The sequence below is a fragment of the Coffea arabica genome, chromosome 6e (genome assembly GCF_036785885.1).
Source record: "Coffea arabica cultivar ET-39 chromosome 6e, Coffea Arabica ET-39 HiFi, whole genome shotgun sequence".
Classification (NCBI taxonomy): Eukaryota; Viridiplantae; Streptophyta; class Magnoliopsida; order Gentianales; family Rubiaceae; genus Coffea; species Coffea arabica.
This window is the reverse complement of record NC_092321.1, coordinates 33,043,684-33,062,081: the sequence shown is the minus strand read 5'-3', so window position 1 is coordinate 33,062,081 and position 18,398 is coordinate 33,043,684. Positions and strand designations below refer to the sequence as shown.

The 18,398-nt window shown below is 37.6% G+C and overlaps 1 long non-coding RNA gene across 1 annotated transcript; it reads left to right on the top strand.

Annotated features, from left to right (window-relative positions):
- Positions 1 to 8,942: 8,942 nt before the first annotated feature.
- LOC113694686 (uncharacterized) lies at positions 8,943 to 11,997 on the top strand. The gene is made up of 5 exons (XR_003449451.2): positions 8,943 to 9,314; positions 9,715 to 9,781; positions 10,245 to 10,316; positions 11,410 to 11,484; positions 11,960 to 11,997. It is a non-coding gene; the product is annotated as an uncharacterized lncRNA (long non-coding RNA).
- The last annotated feature ends 6,401 nt before the right edge of the window (positions 11,998 to 18,398 follow it).

Here is an 18,398-nt window from a genome sequence, read left to right as displayed (position 1 = left end):
TAAAGGGGTGAGCTAACAGCTCAGTGAGGTTCCGAACACATATTCAACAACAAAGCCAATACATTAACCATCGATAATCAATAATTCAAGAAACATTTACAATGGAAAGCGATAATAACACATCCATTAAAAGGATACGGGCTCACAGGGAGCCATTTGTTCGTTCGTTCGTTCTCCTGTCATTCCCCTTATTCCTCCAATCATTTGAAAATGCATTTTTGTAAGTAAAACCCTCGTTCGATCGTTCATTTCATTCACCCCTTCCTGGACGTTGGCCAGGCTCCACCAACCTATAAGGTAATACTCGAGTATACCAACGTTCACACGCAGGGTCATCATATCACCCGACCGAGTCCGCTTCTGGCTCGAGTCGATCGGTAACGAAGGGCAGGGCCCAGTTCAGCCAAAAGGCTTACATCATGCACAACTAATGTATCAATCATTAAATCGTTGAAAATTTCACGTTTCGTTTAGGTCGAGCGTGATAAAGTACACGCTCGCCTAGAAAATTCGTTTTGGAAATCATTGGAAACACTTAACACATTATCAAACAATAACAACAAGTCATGAAGTCAAGGAGAATATAACAAACAAGGAACACCCACCTATGTACGCAAAACAACGTGCAAAATATTCTGCCGGATATTATCCTTAGTCACCGAGAAAACCTAAGATTAAACGAGAAAGAATATTACAGCTCATCTAGCACAAACAATTAGGTGAAATCAAAGAAACTCAACAATTGATGAGTAGAATGTATAAAAAGACTTTAAAGTGAAACGAGGACATTTGGACCCGTGGACAAGAATAATTAGGGTTTCGTAGACCAAACGTAAAACCAAACTAAAGACAAGTCGGAATCCAACTAGATAGGCTAAGAAATACTGTTTTCAGAATCGTTTATATGGTTCAAAATCATCTCATATTCAAGTAGATATTATACACTAAAGGTCTTAATGAAATTCATGAAAAAAAAGAGGTCAAAATACCCAGGAAAACCCTAAACCACTCCTCTTTATTTGGGTAAGAGTAAGTACACATTTGGAGTTTCCAATTGAAGAAGGATCATGTTTTAAGATGGAAAACGGTCATAGTATTTGCCAAACGAAAAATATACAAGTTCAAATAGAAACTTAGCCCTCGAGCGAAAATTTGGGCAGCACGCCCTTTGTATTTACCTATTTCCCAGCCATTTATGGCTTCATTGTTTTCCTCAATCAATCCCAACATTACACACAACATAAATAGCCACTCAATAGGCTCAATGTCATATGATTACCAAATCAAGCTAGGACATGTGCGGAAATGACGTTTAGGTTGGAAAACAAAAGGCAGATTTGCTGTTGCTTAGCGGAACTAACACAACTGAAGCGACACTAGTCGGATTGAGGTGAAATTTACTCCGTTTCGAAACTAAGAGAAAGGTCTACAATGTTGAAGAAGGCCACTCAGTCCAGTTTGCAATGTATCTAGGTCAAATTTACCAAAACAACCCCAGATTTTCCAGTTCGCAGTTCAACTAGCAGTCCTGATTCATTCAATCATATCTCAGCACATACAACTCCAATTCAAGTGATTTCAAAACCATCTGAAAGCTAAGATACCAGGCTATATTTCTTAATAAGACATCGACAACCTAATCAGTAGTATTCCTGGTCAAACTAACCAATTACAGAAGCGGATTATCAGTTTCGGACAGAAACAGGGCAGCAGGGGTATTTCGGTCTTTTCATAGGCTACGTTGCTCTGATTGGGTTGAAATTTTGTAGGGAACTATAAAACATCATTCTCTACTAATTCAGCCTTTAACTAGGAGAAATAGTACCAGGAAGAATGGGGTTAATTGAAACCCTAATTCCGAAATTTCCTTTCAAAGTGGAAATTTTCCGCAAATAGCCACAATTTACGCACCCTAGCTTCATTCTAGATTATTCCCAACCATCATCCATGGCCAATCAATATTAAACATATAAAAACAGAAAAATCATGAATAAATAGAAAAATTCACCAATCTCAACCAAAAGTCATGAAATCTTTCACCAAATCACATCTTTGACTAACACAAGCTACCAATTTAACATTAGCAAGACCAAAGAATGAACTCCTTAGCTACTCACCTTGCAACTCAAGAGAAGAGCCAACTAAGCACCTTTGTTTCTCAAACCACTTCACCAACTACCTCAAGACCACTTAGCAAAGGGATTTTATGGAGTGATTTGAAGTTTTATCGGTTTGATTTGAAGATTGGAGCAAGATTATGAAGTAGGAAGTTGGAGGATTTTTTTCTTTTCTTGAGCAAGAGGTTCGACCAAAGGGGAGCAAAATGTGATGAATTTTTGGTCAAATTTTGATTAAATGGTAAAGTAGGAAAGTTAGTCAAAGTCCAAGAATAAATGGCATGGTGACACTTATCACCTTTTGGCCCTAAAGCTTATCCTTTTTCCCTCCAATGCTAATCCAACAATAATACAACTAAGTAACCTCTAATTACCTCTTATCACCTAGTACATTAATCCCGGTATACAAAACTTAACCTAATTGGCCGAATTTTATCAACTTACCGCACTAGTGGGTCCCACAACCGGTATACGCTCTTAATTTCTCAAAAACTAATTAATACTAGAAAAATAATTCTAGAACTATAGTTACTCATAAAAATTATCTAGAAAATTTTCCTAATAAAGAAAATGCAGAATAACATGCAATTAATTAACATAAAACCTAGAAAATAAGAAAATGTACGGGTTCTCACAAGGTAAGTCCAAAATGGTCAATTAGTATTGAAGGATAGGGAAGAGTCTCCAAAAACTCGATTCCCACCAAGTTCAAAAATTTCAGTTTTAAGGAGCAATCTTTGAAAAATCATATCTTGCATTCCGTAGGTCCAAAATTGAAAAACTTGGTACCGTTGGAAACTAGTTTCAAAGTACTAAAGGTTCGTAGAAGACACTTTTCTATGATTCAAAATGGAAGACACTCAAATTTTGGCCTAAAAGGGCTGTCTTGGACTCCCAAGACAGTTTCAGCCTTAGTTTTCGATGAACTTTGGAAATTCGGTAAAATTCACAGAAAGTGAACTACCCTCTGAAATTTGTACCTCAATTAGAATTCCAATCAAGGTTTAAAACACAACAAGCGGAACTACAATCGGAGTTTCGAGCATCAAGATATAATAGCTCAAAGTTAGCTAAAATAAGGATAGATTGAACATTTTCCAGATTTGAAAACACGACTTTGGCCCATCATTTAGGTATCGAAATGGTCTTGGATTGACACCAAAATTGGTACAACTCAATTTTCATATGAGGACTACTCCTCTACCAAATTTAATTTGAAAATTCACACGGGAAGGTAGTGAACCAAACTACCAAAGTTCAAGAAAATCCCAAGACCAATCTGTCTTTTGCTTTCTTCTCCCTTTTCAAACATTTTGTCCAATGCAAACGACTTAAATCTGGCTCATTTATGAAACAAAAGTCTAAGAAATATCCAATATACATTTGGTAGGTGATTGACATCAAAATTTGCAAAACAACAAGTCCCAAGTCAAGCTAGGCCATTCTGCTAGTCAAAATTAGGGTTTTCTATCACTGATGCAGTTCGGTAATTTGACCACATCTCATTCAATTCAACTTGAAATTAAGCATATATGGTTGGTGGAATTGGAAACTACATTCAACAGGCTACAATTCATCAAAAGCAATCGTTTTAAAATTCAATTCATAACTAGCTCAAATTCAAGCAACAATCCTCAGCTCATCACTGACCCTCGAGCAAAGCAATAAAACAGAACAGGTAACTTTGGTGAACTAGTACGACTCACTCACTTCAAATCAGGGGATGAATTTTATACCGTTAGTGTGAGGACCCGAAAATTTTGCTTATTTTATTTATTTTACTGCCTCAAATAAGTATTTACTCACCCGATTTCTCCGAATATTATTTTCTAGCCCTATTAACCCTAATTACATGGAATTATAACTCCATTAAAATTTTTTAAGTGATTTGTTTCAAAAATTAATTTCCGGAAGCTCGTTTAGAGAAAATAGTGAACACGTCTTTGGAAATCTTGACTGATTGAGAGTACAATAAGTTTGGAATATTGAAGATTTGTGTAATGGACCTAAATTAGGTATTTTAATGTTTAAATACTGAAGTGATAGTTATTAGTACTGTCGTTATAAGAATTTCTCGGAAGTTTCGCGTTATCGCGCTTAAATTGGAGATACGCGTTTTCACACGCGCGATTTAAATTGAGGAACGTTAGACCCTTATTTTGGGACAATTGAGAGTGAATAATATTTATATGAATATTAGTGCATTAGAAGTTTAGTGCACGAGTGAAACAAATGCGAGAGGAATCGAGCACGAAACGCGCGCGAGTGCACGCGGTAGTAGAGTTGACTTTTGCACAAATGGGCCACACACTTGAAGCTTCTCTTGGAAGCTAAAATTGTAACAGCCCCACCTCCCCCTAAGGCGAACCAGAGGGTTCAGCGGGCCGCCTGCCCAGCTCTCGCCGGGACTCAGTTGTTCATTCAAACAAATCAGAAATCAAACCTCAATAGAGAGCAAACCAGGATCCAATTCATTACTACAGGAGTACATAGGACACGAATCCAAAACTTAAAGTAGAACTTATATACATTCCAATCTCAAAGGACTTACAAAAAAACAAAGGGGTACAAAAGTTCTCGATACTTCATACATCCGACCCTTGCCAAAAGCTAGGGCGAGAACCATAACAAAAGAAAATCAAGAGCTAGACCCAGCTAGTCTATACAGGCTCTCGTCCTTGCACGCCTTCCCCTGTTAAGGAAAACAAAACTAAAGGGATGAGCTGGAAAGCTCAGTGAGGTTCCGATCACATAGACAAACAAGCAGTTCCATGCATTCAGTACAGATAACCAAGAATTCCAGATACAAGTATAAGTGAAAGCGATAAACACATTCGTTAAAAGGATACGGCCTCACAAGGAGCCATTCGTTCATTCATTCATTCGTTCATTCTCCTTTCATTCCCCCTACCTTCACTCATTTGAAATTGCATTTTGTATAAATAAAACCCCTCGTTCATACATTCGTTCATTCATTCATTCACCCCGTCCCTGGCTTTTGGCCAGGCTCCACCAACCTACAAGGTAATACTCGAGTTTACCGAAACGTTCACCCAAGTCCCTAATCGCCCGACTGAGTCCGTTTCTGGCTCGAGACGACCGGTAACAAGGGGCAATGGCCAGTTCAGCCCAAAAGGCTTACATTCATGCACAATTAACATTTCAATCGCTCAATCATTAAAATTTCACAATCATTTAGGCTAAGTGCGATAAAGTACACACTCACCTCGAAAACTCGTTTAGCAATCATTGAAAGCATTTAACATGTTATCAATCATTCAAACAAGCCATATAATCATGAAACGTAACAAACAAGGAACACTCACCTAGTTATGCAAAACAACGTTCAAAATACCCCACCGGGTATTCCCCTCAGTCACCAATAAAACCTAATATTAAACAAGAGAAAAGATATTACCATTCATCTCATATAGAAGAATCTCATCCAAAAGCCATTCACTAGGCTTACAAGTCATATCAATACAAAATAAATACGAAAAGCAAGCTAGAAACATTTTCGGATAAAAACAGTTTTGTCCTCAGTTTGCGGTAATGGTACAAATTGCGCTACGCTTATCGGATGAGGGTGCAAGACCCACCATCTCGAAGCTAAAAGACTGGGCTACAACAATGTAGAAGGCCACTCAGTCCAAATCCTAGCACAACTAGGTCAAATATGCAAAATACCAAACCAGAACCTTAATTGCAGGTTTACAAATTACACTATGCTGTAATTAGTCCAACTCAGTCTATAAAGGTCCGAATGCAGAAATTCCAAAGGAATATGATAGATAGGAAATCAAGCTACATTTCATCAGAAGACCTCAACCACCAGATCCAACGCAATTCCAGTCAAAATAGCCAATTACAAACGCAGTTCGGCCATCCTGACGAACCCAGAACAGCAACAGTAAAATCGACATTTCTCACTCTACACTACTCCAAAAGACCTGAAATTTTACAGGTACCTCAAACACATCAATACCTACAACTTTCATGTTTTAAGAAAAGGCCAACTCGGCCTCTAACCATATGATACAAAACCGGACAGAAAGGGGGTTATGAAACCCTAACTTTTCACATTTCCTTCCAAATCCAAAATTGGTTGTAATTACCAATCATTTACACCTACTAGAGTCATTACCCTTCATTACCAACCATCAGAGATAACCACAACATCATGATCACATTAAACCAGAAAATTCCTCGATAAATTGAAAACTTCACCAATTCATCTCAAACCAAGAAATAAACCACAAATTTCAGCACTTTAGCCACCACTAGGCACAAATTAAGCATCATTAAGTGTAGGAGGAAGTTCAAACACCACTTACCTAGAACACAAGAGAGGGAGAGTTGTAGGACACCTTAGCTTCCTTGAACACTTCCACAAAAGCACTTACTAGCACCAAATGGAAGGATTTTATGGAGTAGAAACAAATTTCAGCAATTGGTTTGGATGATTTGCACTAGATGGTAGCTAAAAGTTTGAAGAGTTTTCTTCCCTCTTAAGCTCAAGATGACCGGCCAACATGGAGAAAGAAAGAGTGAATTTTTAGTCAATTTTGAGATATTTAATCAAATGGTAAAAAAAAAAGTCAAAAAGGTGAATAGTTGTCTTAGGCTCCAACCAATGGAAGTGTGACACTTGTCACTCCATTAAATGCATTTCTATCCTTTTGTTTCCTCTCACATCAATCACATCTCATCCTCCACTTATCTCTTAACACCCGATAAATTTCACCCAGTATCCGAAACTTAACTTTATTGGCCGAATTTTTCCGAACTTTTCGCACTAGTGGGGCCCACGTCCATTATATATCCGTAATTTTTCAAAAACTACCCAATGCTAGAAAAATCATCTAACAACTATAATTACTCATAAAATCCACCAAGAAAATTTTCCTAAGCCAGAAAATGCAGAAAACATACAATTAAGGGGAAAAACCCTAGGAAAATATTAGGGGAAGTACGGGTTCTCACAAAAATCTGATCACTCTTTTCTCCCTCCACTCACCATTTCAGCCGGCCATCCCTCTCTCTCAAACCACCATTGCTCTCTCAATTTTTACTTCACAAAACCTCACCAAATCTTCACTCAAATCCTACCAAAATTTCACCACACTTAGCTTAACACTTGAAGAGTATTTTGAGCTGCAAAAGGGAGCTGAAAAGCCACGGTTTTCTGGAGCAAAGAGTGACCGAAATTCTGCTTTTGAACCTCCAACCAAGTGAGTGATGATCCAACCTTAGAAACTTGTCATTTGGAGGTTATCTTACCTAGTTAAGTTCATTTATGCCATTGGTTAGCTTGTTTATGGTGTAAAATGAAATGGGTGGGCTCTATGAACTCCCACCTTTGTCTTGGGGACTGATCTCATGCTTGATGATGGATTTAATGTTGGTTTAGTGATCAAAATGGTAGATTAATGGTGTATAACTAGTAGAAACTTCAAGGAGTGCATGGAGTAAAAAGTTCTGATTTTGCCCCTGCTTTGATCGTACCCTTTTCTGCAGAATTTTGGGGGTTTAATGGCTTGTATAGATGTTTATATGTTGTATAGATGGTGTATAAAATTTCATTGAAAAATATTGAGGTTTGGTTGGTCAAATGAATTATTTTCGTGAAGCTAGTGAACCTGGGAACTGTTCCCGTAATGCTCAGACAGCTTGCTTGTTTCGTTCATAACTCTGTACTCCCATGTCAAAATCGAGTGCCGTCAGTGGCATTTGAAACTAGATATTCCCAAATTTACAACGGTATAAAATTCAACCCCAGATTCCACCCGAGCAGCCCGTACCAACCATTTAAAGATGACTGTCCTGTTTCTCTGTTTTCCTGGAACGAAGTTCAGAAGCTGCAACTTGAGGCTCGAATTTGAGCTAGTTGTGTGCTGAATTTCAAAACAATTTTTCTGAGAAATTGAATCTTTATGAATGTGCTTTCCAACGCCACCAACCATTCTCAATTCCAAGTTGAATTGAGTGATTTGTGATCAAAATACGAAACCTGCCCTGTTCTTGAAAACCCTAAATTCTGGGCAGATTTGATACTAAGTTTGGTGTGAACTTGTCAATTGAATTTCTTGGAGTTAAACACTTACCAAATGTACCATGAATGTTCCTTAGGCTTTGCCTACACAAATGAACCAAGTTTGAAGGATTTTCTGGGCCAAATGTTTGGAAATGAAGAATGAAAATCTTAAGGCAGCTTTGCCTTAGGAATTTTTCGAAACTTTAGTTGGTTAGTTGAGTACCTTCCCGAAGGTATTTTTCCATGAAATTTGGTAGAGGGATACCCTTTATATAGGAGTGTTGTATTACCAAATTTTGTACCCATCCAAGTCCGTTTCGATACCTAACTAAAGTCCCAAAGTCGGAAACTCAAATCTGGAAATTTGTTCAACAGTTTCGAATTTTCCCCAACTTTGAGCTACCGTATCTCGGTGCTCGAAACTCCGATTCTTGATCCGCTTGTTCTGTTCTAAACCTTACTTGCAACTCTAATTGAGTTACAAATTTTAGAGGTTGGTTTGCAACGTGTGAATTTTTCCAAATTTCCAAATTTAGCGAAAAACCAACCCCGACACAACCTTAAGTACTCTGAGACAGTAACTTTGAGCCCATTTTTGACTATCTTCCATTTAGAATCATGGAAAAGTGTCTTCTAAGAACTTTTAGTACTTTCAAAGAGGTTTCAATGGTGCCAAGTTTTTCAATTTTTAACATGTAGAATGTGACACTACAAAAAATTATTTCTTTCGTGACAAATTTTTCATGACAAGAAACCTTTTCGTTAGGAAAATCATGCTTTTTATGACAACCCGTCAAGTAAATATCCTTCAAAAGGTGCTGCTACTTTAAACGTGTTTTTCTATTTATTTCATTGTCTAAAGTTACTTTCCCCACATCAATTCGTCAGGAAAAGTTTTCATTCTCCCTCCATTTCTTTCCCACCAATTTTTTTCCCCTCTTGGACCGAAAAGGAATTTAGAAGGACATCTTGTCCTTATGACATAGACACCGGGAAATTCAAGAAGCACTTTTCCCAAATCTCTACTTTTGGAACAACAACAACAAAGTACACTTTCTCCAAATCTTCAGCTTGTCTTCATCTCCAACAACAGAGAACAACAACAAACTCCTCCGAACTTGTCTTCATCTCTTTCAACAAGAGAGACAACACGATGGTCTAAGGTGATGTAAAAATCAAATAATCCTTCAATTTTGTCTTGAATCAGCTCCCTTTCTCCGAATCCCCCTTCAATTTTGTCCTTAATTGACTGTGAAATGACGGTCCTACAGATCATCAGTTCAAGTTTGGTGTCAAATATTTTCTCTGCATAAAAATTGACTCATTTGTGATCTAAGTTTTCAGAAATTGTTTTGGAGAACCTCATTTGGCCCCTTAAAGTTTCAAATTTGATTATTTTCATTATTTTGGTTGAGAATGAGGAATTTAGTGCAAATTTGATAGGCTCCCATCTCCCTGATGTTCACAAAGGAACGGTTCTTGGAAAACTTGTTCTTGCGTGTGAAGAGTTGAGAATTCTGCACATGTACATATAAAATTGATTTGCCAGCTCATTTTTGGCAGAATGGTGCAGCAGTCTGGTGCATCAGCTTTCGGAAAATTCAGGGTCAAGGATTGACTATTCTTGGAGGTGAGTCCTTGACAGGTTCAGTTCCCATTGGGCAGATATGACTTGTAAATTGCAAAATGAAATATTACTATATGAGCAAAATGGGTCCTATATTTTGGATTAACTCCAGAGTAGATCCAAACTTATGGTGCAATGTTCACATCTAGGTGTGCTAGACGCTTGTCTTGTGTCGAACATTTTTCCTGATTTATCCTTGTTATTTGTCTTTCAGTTTTTTGTCATACATGTGATGGGCAACCGGCTTTCAACAATTTTATCTACTACAATTTTCTTTGATTTTTCAATGTCTGAAACCTTGTTAAGGATTCATCTCTGATTGATCATTTAGTATGATCCTTCAATGTGATGGCAGAGATTCATGTTCAGTGTTTCTGGTTTGTCCTCTTGTTTTGTCATGAAAGTGTCTGAATGAAACTGGAATTTGTTTCCTATTTTTCTTCATTATTTGTTTCCTTTCATGCAGACCTTGTTCTGAAAGACAAGATTGTTGTTTATGATTTGGCTGGCCAAAGGATTGGATGGGCTAACTATGACTGTAAGTTCCCATATCAAGAGCATTTTCCAGCCGTTGGCTTGATTTTTACAGTGCCTTCTATTCATCATTTATCTGATTGGATTAAAAGGGGAAACTTGGATTAAAAGTGAAATTGTTTTCTCTGATACAGATACACTTGAAATTCAGTTTTTAGTTCAAGATTCGCAGAATTTGGGAGGTTTGGGTTTTAATATGGGAATAGTCACATTGACAGATTGGCACAGGTCTAATTTAATATAGGACGTGGGAGCAATTCACGCAATAATGCGACACAGTCAAGTGTATTTTAGATTTTTTGGCTAAGGGCCCCTACTTATAAATTTGGAGCTGATCTCATGGATAAATATTTATGGTGAAGTTGGCTAGTTTGATATTATGTCATGGAGAGCATTAAAAATTTGTACCAGACGAAAAATGCATCAGCAACTGGCCTATATTGTTAGGGGCTTTTATCTATTGATTTGGGTATTTGGAGTCTATGGTGAAAATGGACCATCTGGTTTTAGAGGTTTGGTTGGAATGGGAGCTTTTGGTTCTTTTTGTTAAGAGGACGGCTATACATCCACGTGTCCAACTAAATCCATGCAAGAAATGTAGGGAGTAACATCCAAAAAAAAAATAGTTTCACAATCATTAGCTCTTTCTGGTTTTCTGAAGTACTATAATATCCTTGCAAGTTTTATACCATAGGTTTTTTATGCCAGTTTTCAGTTAGCATTAGTAGGCAGGAAAAAGAAGGGAAACGTAAAGAAGTGCAGCACTTGCAAATTCTTTATCTAGTGTGACAACTTGATTATTACTCCTATTGGACAAAAAGTGATAGAATGTGACTGAACCACTACTGTTTGTCTTCCTTGCTATAGTTCCTAATCCATAACTTGACATGTTCCAAAAAAAACTAGCCCGCCATCAATTACTGAACCCAAGTAACCTAGCTAGCTAGTTGGAATGGATCTTTGAATGTTCTAAGTTTCAGAAGAAATCTTGATGATTTAATGTGGATCCTTATCCAAAGTCAATCCTGTTCACAATAAAATAGTTTTCAGTCTACCTCAGCAGAGAAATATCTAATTTCGCATTTCTTCATATTCAGCAGAACAGACCTGCTTTCTCACTACCTTGATAGAGAAGATAAGGAACAACCAGAGAAAAGATTGCATAATTTGAGGTATGTGGTTATTTGGTAGCTTACCTTAAAGAATGAAAAGTGTTTATCATGACTGCTAGTTTCTTGCAAATTATGTTATGGTTTACATCCTTATTTGTGTAAATCAAGTTATGGGTTATGATGTTTAATGTTTTCTATATACTATATAAGAGCATATACAATTAAACAATAGGAGAATAGTACAATCAGGAATGTGTTTTTAGTTTTATTGAGTAGTATACCATTTGGTGTAATCAGTGAATAATCTAATGTGTTTTCAGTTTTATTGAGTAGTATCGCATTTGATGTAATCAGTGAATAATCTAAGTAGCTTGGAATTCATAACTAAGCCATAAAAAGTAGGTAAATTGTGAATAATTCTATGTCTTTTTGCCTCCTTTATCTTTTTATAGCTAGAAATTGTCTTTCCTCCTTTTTGAGTTATTCATCTTAACAATGCCTTGAGTTTAGTAAGTTAAGACTTTTCTTATTCTAGGTATCGGAAATGGATAAGAGCTGGATAAATGATCCAAATATTTTGTCAAGTCATTATAAGTCTGGTCTTAAGGATTTTATTGAATTTGCTAAGACCAATGGTATGGGATTGGATGGAAAATTATTTTGTCCCTGTAGGAGATGTAGGAATTCAAAGAGAAAAAGCATTTCTCAAGTTGAATTAGATTTGTCAGAAAAAGGCTTTTGTATGTATTATAAAAATTGGGTCTTCCATGGGGAACCATTTTCTGCACAATCTTATATGTCAAGTGGAAAGAACAATAACCTTGATGAGAATGGTGTTGGAGGTGAGACAGATTTCATCAATGAAACAGTATATAATGACTTTTATATGAATGAAAATGGTGAATCTGATGAGTTACCTGATTTATTGGATGAGATAAGAAATGCACATGAATCAGGGACATCGAGTGAATGGGATTCAAAAAATTTTGACAAATTGTTAAATGATGCACAAAGAGAACTTTACCCGGGATGCAAAAAATACTCCCTGCTGCGTTTCATTGTTTCCTTTCTCCATATCAAAGTGATGAACCATATGACTAACAAGGCATTTGACATGATGCTAGAATTTTTAAAAGATGTGTTACCAGAAGGAGAAATACTTCCATCTAGTTTTTATGGGGCCATGAAAATTCTATCTGGTATAGGTTTGGGGTATCAAAAAATTGATGTCTGCAAATTTGATTGTGCATTGTTTTGGAAAGAAAATGAAAAGATGGACAAGTGTCCTATTTGTAAAGAATCACGATGGAAAGTCAATAATGGCAAGAAAAAAAAAGTTCCACAGAAGGTGATGTGGTACTTTCCATTAAAAGCTAGGTTGCAAAGACTTTTTATGTCTTCTAAAACTGCTGAAGACATGAGATGGCATGAGGAGAAACGGGTTAAAGAGGAAGGTATCATGAGACATCCGGCTGATTCTATTGCTTGGAAGGATTTTGATAAGCAATATCCTGATTTTGCTAAAGATTCTCGAAATGTAAGACTTGGATTGGCCACGGACGGATTCAATCCATTTGGTAACATGAGCAATGTGACGACCCCACCTCCCCCTAAGGCGAACCAGAGGGTTCGGCGGGTCGCCTGCCCGGCTCTCGCCGGGACTCAGTCGTTCACTACGGTCCTCAAATAAATTGCAAGATAAATCTCAAATTTACATCCATGGTCCACAAATATACATCCAAGTCTCCAATAATTACATGTCATAAATGCAGCGGAAACAAATTCCCAACTATACATCAAATGATTCCAAATCCAAATTGTAAAACATAAAGGCCATCCATTCACGTGAATAAGCACAACAAGTCCTTCCTTCGCCTTGAGCCCTGTGGAGGGGAATAAAATATTTTTGGGGTGAGCTAGAAGCTCAGCGAGTAACCAGTAAAATCATTAAACAAATATATTTCACAATGTTGCATTTCGATCATTTCGATGATGTCATGATTCAGAGATCAAATGTTCGTTTAGTGCTCTCGTGAGCCAGGGAAATCATAGCACTTGAACACCCAACGCTCAAATATTTCATTTAACATTAACTCACGAACTCACGAAAGTGGGAGCAACATCGGTGCTCCAGATAACCATGAACATGAACCATAAACAAGGTGGAGACGTTGGTGTCCAGCACAAGACTTTCCCAGAACTCATTGAAGCCAAATCATGTCATGAATTCACATGTAAGCACGCATGATATGCAATCGAATAATTAATGCAAGAAACATTTCACAAGTACTTTGGAAATAGTTTAGGGTCACTCACCTCCATGGCTCAGAAATCATCCATCATATAACATTGCCTTGCTCAAATCCAAGTCTTAGATCACAAACTCAATGCAAACAAATCCCTTCAAAGTTCGGACAGCACTTCCCCTGAATTTGCTAACTTTTCCAGCCATCATGGCTTCATTATTTCCTCAGCCAATCCCAAAGGTACACACACAACAACAAGTTCATCCAATAGCCATTCAGCAAGCTCCAAGTAGTACTAGTACAAGTCAAGCTAGGGAAAAGTCCGGAAATGAAAGTTAAGCTCAAAACCAGAAAAATAGGTTTTGACGTCATTTTGCGGTAATGACACCAAAGGCACTACGATTATCGGATGGGGGTGTAAGACCCACCGTTTCGAAGCTATGAAACAGGGATACAACAATGTAGAAGGCCACTCAGTCCAAATCCTAGCAAAACTAGGTCAAATATGCAAAATACGAAACCAGAATTACCAAAACAGGTTTGCAAAACACACAAAACTGTAATACGTCAATCTCAGCCTACACAGGTCCAAATGCCGAAATTCCAAAGGCATAAGTTAGCTAAGACATCCAGCTACATTTCATCAGAAGACACCAACTTCAAAATGCAAACCAATTCCAGTCAAAACAGGCAATTACTATCGCAGTTCGGACATTCTGTGCACCAAAAACAGCAACAGTAAAAACGGCATAACTCACTCTACACTAGTCCAATTGCCCTGAAATTTTGTAGACACACTAAACTCATCAATACCTACAACTTTCATGTTTTGAGCAAAGTCCAATTCGGCCTCTATCTATGACCTAAAATTTCGGACAGAATAGGGGTTCAAGAACCCTAACTTTTCACATTTCATTCCAATTCCAAAATTGGTTGCATTTAACAACAATCCACACCTACTAGAGCCAAAGCCCCTTATTACCAACCATCATACTAGTCCAAAACATCAAAATCATATGAAACCAGAAAATTCATCATAAAATGGAAAACTTCACCAAAACTCTTCAAATCAAGAAATAAATCACATTTTCCAACACTCAAGATTAGGTGTAGGGGAAAGGTTGAAGCATCACTCACCTAATAACAAGAGAGAGGAAGATGATGGACACCTTAGCTCTTCCAAAAAGCTTCAATAAACCAACCAATATCACCAAAAGGAAAGATTGTATGGAGTAAAACTAACTTAAACTCTTGATTTGGTGGATTTTGGTCCAATTGGAAGCTTGAAAGTTGAAGAATTTCCTTCTTCTTTGAGAGAGAAAGGGCCGGCCAACACAAGGAAGAAAATGGTGATTTTTGAGCAATTTTTGGATATTTAATCTTTTGGTCAAAAAAGTCAAGAAAGTGAATAGTAATTCTTAAGTCTTCTCCAATGAAATGGTGACACTTGTCACCACCATTAATGCATTCCTATCCTTTCTTTTCTCTCTCACATCAATCATATCTCACTCTCTACTTATCTCTTAACACCCGATAAATTTTACACAGTATCCGGAATTTAACCTAACTGGCCGAATTTTTCCGAACTTTTCGCACTAGTGGGTCCCACGTCCGATATACGTTCTTAATTTCTCAAAAACTAACTAATACTAGAAAAATCATCTAAAAACTATATTTACTCATAAAAATTATCTGGGGAATTTTCTAATAAAGAAAATGTAGAAAAAAACGGGTTTTCAATCTTAACCGGAACTTAGGGTTTAAATCGTAATTCCTACTTAGGGTTTTCGAAATACTCCCAAAACCAAACGTTACCGCCAAATTAATGAATATATCAACGTAGTACGAACTGGGGCCTCACAATCTCCCCTCCTTAAAAGAATTTCGTCCTCGAAATTCCAACTTGCACTAATCAGATCAAATAATCCTCAAAAGCAGTCAAGTACACAACAGGCAATGCCTCAAAAGTTCAACCACTCGAGTAGTAGCCGGTCTACAACCACACAAGTACGAATAAGTTCAAAAGCCGGGTTCAAACAAATAAGCTCAAAAGATTATAGTCAAATATACATATTTTTACAAAGTCACACTAAAAATATACAAGTTATCCGACATCCGGTCGGTGCAAAATCCATTATTTACGTGAGCACTACGGCTCCAAAAATGTAGTCAATCACTGGGTAACAAAAGAAGCCAGGCATACTGGTTATAACAAAATAAACATGGCAGATATAACAAATTAAACATATCAGATAGTCAAAAGGAAATTCCATCAACGGTCCTACACGCCTCCCCTACGGAACCTACCTAATCCACCAGCACCGCCCCGGCGGCCCTAGGGTGCAAACCTAAAGAATAGGTCCAAATAGCTAACTTCAATATTAAGTAAGAACCAAATCGATTCACACTGGGACTGGCCATCTCCAAGTGCAATCAACTCAATCCCCACTTTGCCTTATGGAAATTTACAAAAGTCAATATCCAAATCTTAGCATTCAATATTTACCTTAATAGCCAAGTATCCCACAGTCCGGCATCCTAAACTTCAAGCCTAGGATACACTACAGAGATCGAAAGCCTAAGCTCTGATACCAACTGTGACGACCCCACCTCCCCCTAAGGCGAACCAGAGGGTTCGGCGGGTCGCCTGCCCGGCTCTCGTCGGGACTCAGTCGTTCACTACGGTCCTCAAATAAATTGCAAGATAAATCTCAAATTTACATCCATGGTCCACAAATATACATCCAAGTCTCCAATAATTACATGTCATAAATGCAGCGGAAACAAATTCCCAACTATACATCAAATGATTCCAAATCCAAATTGTAAAACATAAAGGCCATCCATTCACGTGAATAAGCACAACAAGTCCTTCCTTCGCCTTGAGCCCTGTGGAGGGGAATAAAATATTTTTGGGGTGAGCTAGAAGCTCAGCGAGTAACCAGTAAAATCATTAAACAAATATATTTCACAATGTTGCATTTCGATCATTTCGATGATGTCATGATTCAGAGATCAAATGTTCGTTTAGTGCTCTCGTGAGCCAGGGAAATCATAGCACTTGAACACCCAACGCTCAAATATTTAATTTAACATTAACTCACGAACTCACGAAAGTGGGAGCAACATCGGTGCTCCAGATAACCATGAACATGAACCATAAACAAGGTGGAGACGTTGGTGTCCAGCACAAGACTTTCCCAGAACTCATTGAAGCCAAATCATGTCATGAATTCACATGTAAGCACGCATGATATGCAATCGAATAATTAATGCAAGAAACATTTCACAAGTACTTTGGAAATAGTTTAGGGTCACTCACCTCCATGGCTCAGAAATCATCCATCATATAACATTGCCTTGCTCAAATCCAAGTCTTAGATCACAAACTCAATGCAAACAAATCCCTTCAAAGTTCGGACAGCACTTCCCCTGAATTTGCTAACTTTTCCAGCCATCATGGCTTCATTATTTCCTCAGCCAATCCCAAAGGTACACACACAACAACAAGTTCATCCAATAGCCATTCAGCAAGCTCCAAGTAGTACTAGTACAAGTCAAGCTAGGGAAAAGTCCGGAAATGAAAGTTAAGCTCAAAACCAGAAAAACAGGTTTTGACGTCATTTTGCGGTAATGACACCAAAGGCACTACGATTATCGGATGGGGGTGTAAGACCCACCGTTTCGAAGCTATGAAACAGGGCTACAACAATGTAGAAGTCCACTCAGTCCAAATCCTAGCACAACTAGGTCAAATATGCAAAATACGAAACCAGAATTACCAAAACAGGTTTGCAAAACACACAAAACTGTAATACGTCAATCTCAGCCTACACAGGTCAAAATGCCGAAATTCCAAAGGCATAAGTTAGCTAAGACATCCAGATACATTTCCTCAGAAGACATCAACTTCAAAATCCAAACCAATTCCAGTCAAAACAGGCAATTACTATCGCAGTTCGGACATTCTGTGCACCAAAAACAGCAACAGTAAAAACGGCATAACTCACTCTACACTAGTCCAATTGCCCTGAAATTTTGTAGGCACACTAAACTCATCAATACCTACAACTTTCATGTTTTGAGCAAAGTCCAATTCGGCCTCTATCTATGACCTAAAATTTCGGACAGAATAGGGGTTCAAGAACCCTAACTTTTCACATTTCATTCCAATTCCAAAATTGGTTGCATTTAACAACAATCCACACCTACTAGAGCCAAAGCCCCTTATTACCAACCATCATACTAGTCCAAAACATCAAAATCATATGAAACCAGAAAATTCATCATAAAATGGAAAACTTCACCAAAACTCTTCAAATCAAGAAATAAATCACATTTTCCAACACTCAAGCCACTTCTAAGCATAATATAACCATCATTAGGTGTAGGGGAAAGGTTGAAGCATCACTCACCTAATAACAAGAGAGAGGAAGATGATGGACACCTTAGCTCTTCCAAAAAGCTTCAATAAACCAACCAATATCACCAAAAGGAAAGATTGTATGGAGTAAAACTAACTTAAACTCTTGATTTGGTGGATTTTGGTCCAATTGGAAGCTTGAAAGTTGAAGAATTTCCTTCTTCTTTGAGAGAGAAAGGGCCGGCCAACACAAGGAAGAAAATGGTGATTTTTGAGCAATTTTTGGATATTTAATCTTTTGGTCAAAAAAGTCAAGAAAGTGAATAGTAATTCTTAAGTCTTCTCCAATGAAATGGTGACACTTG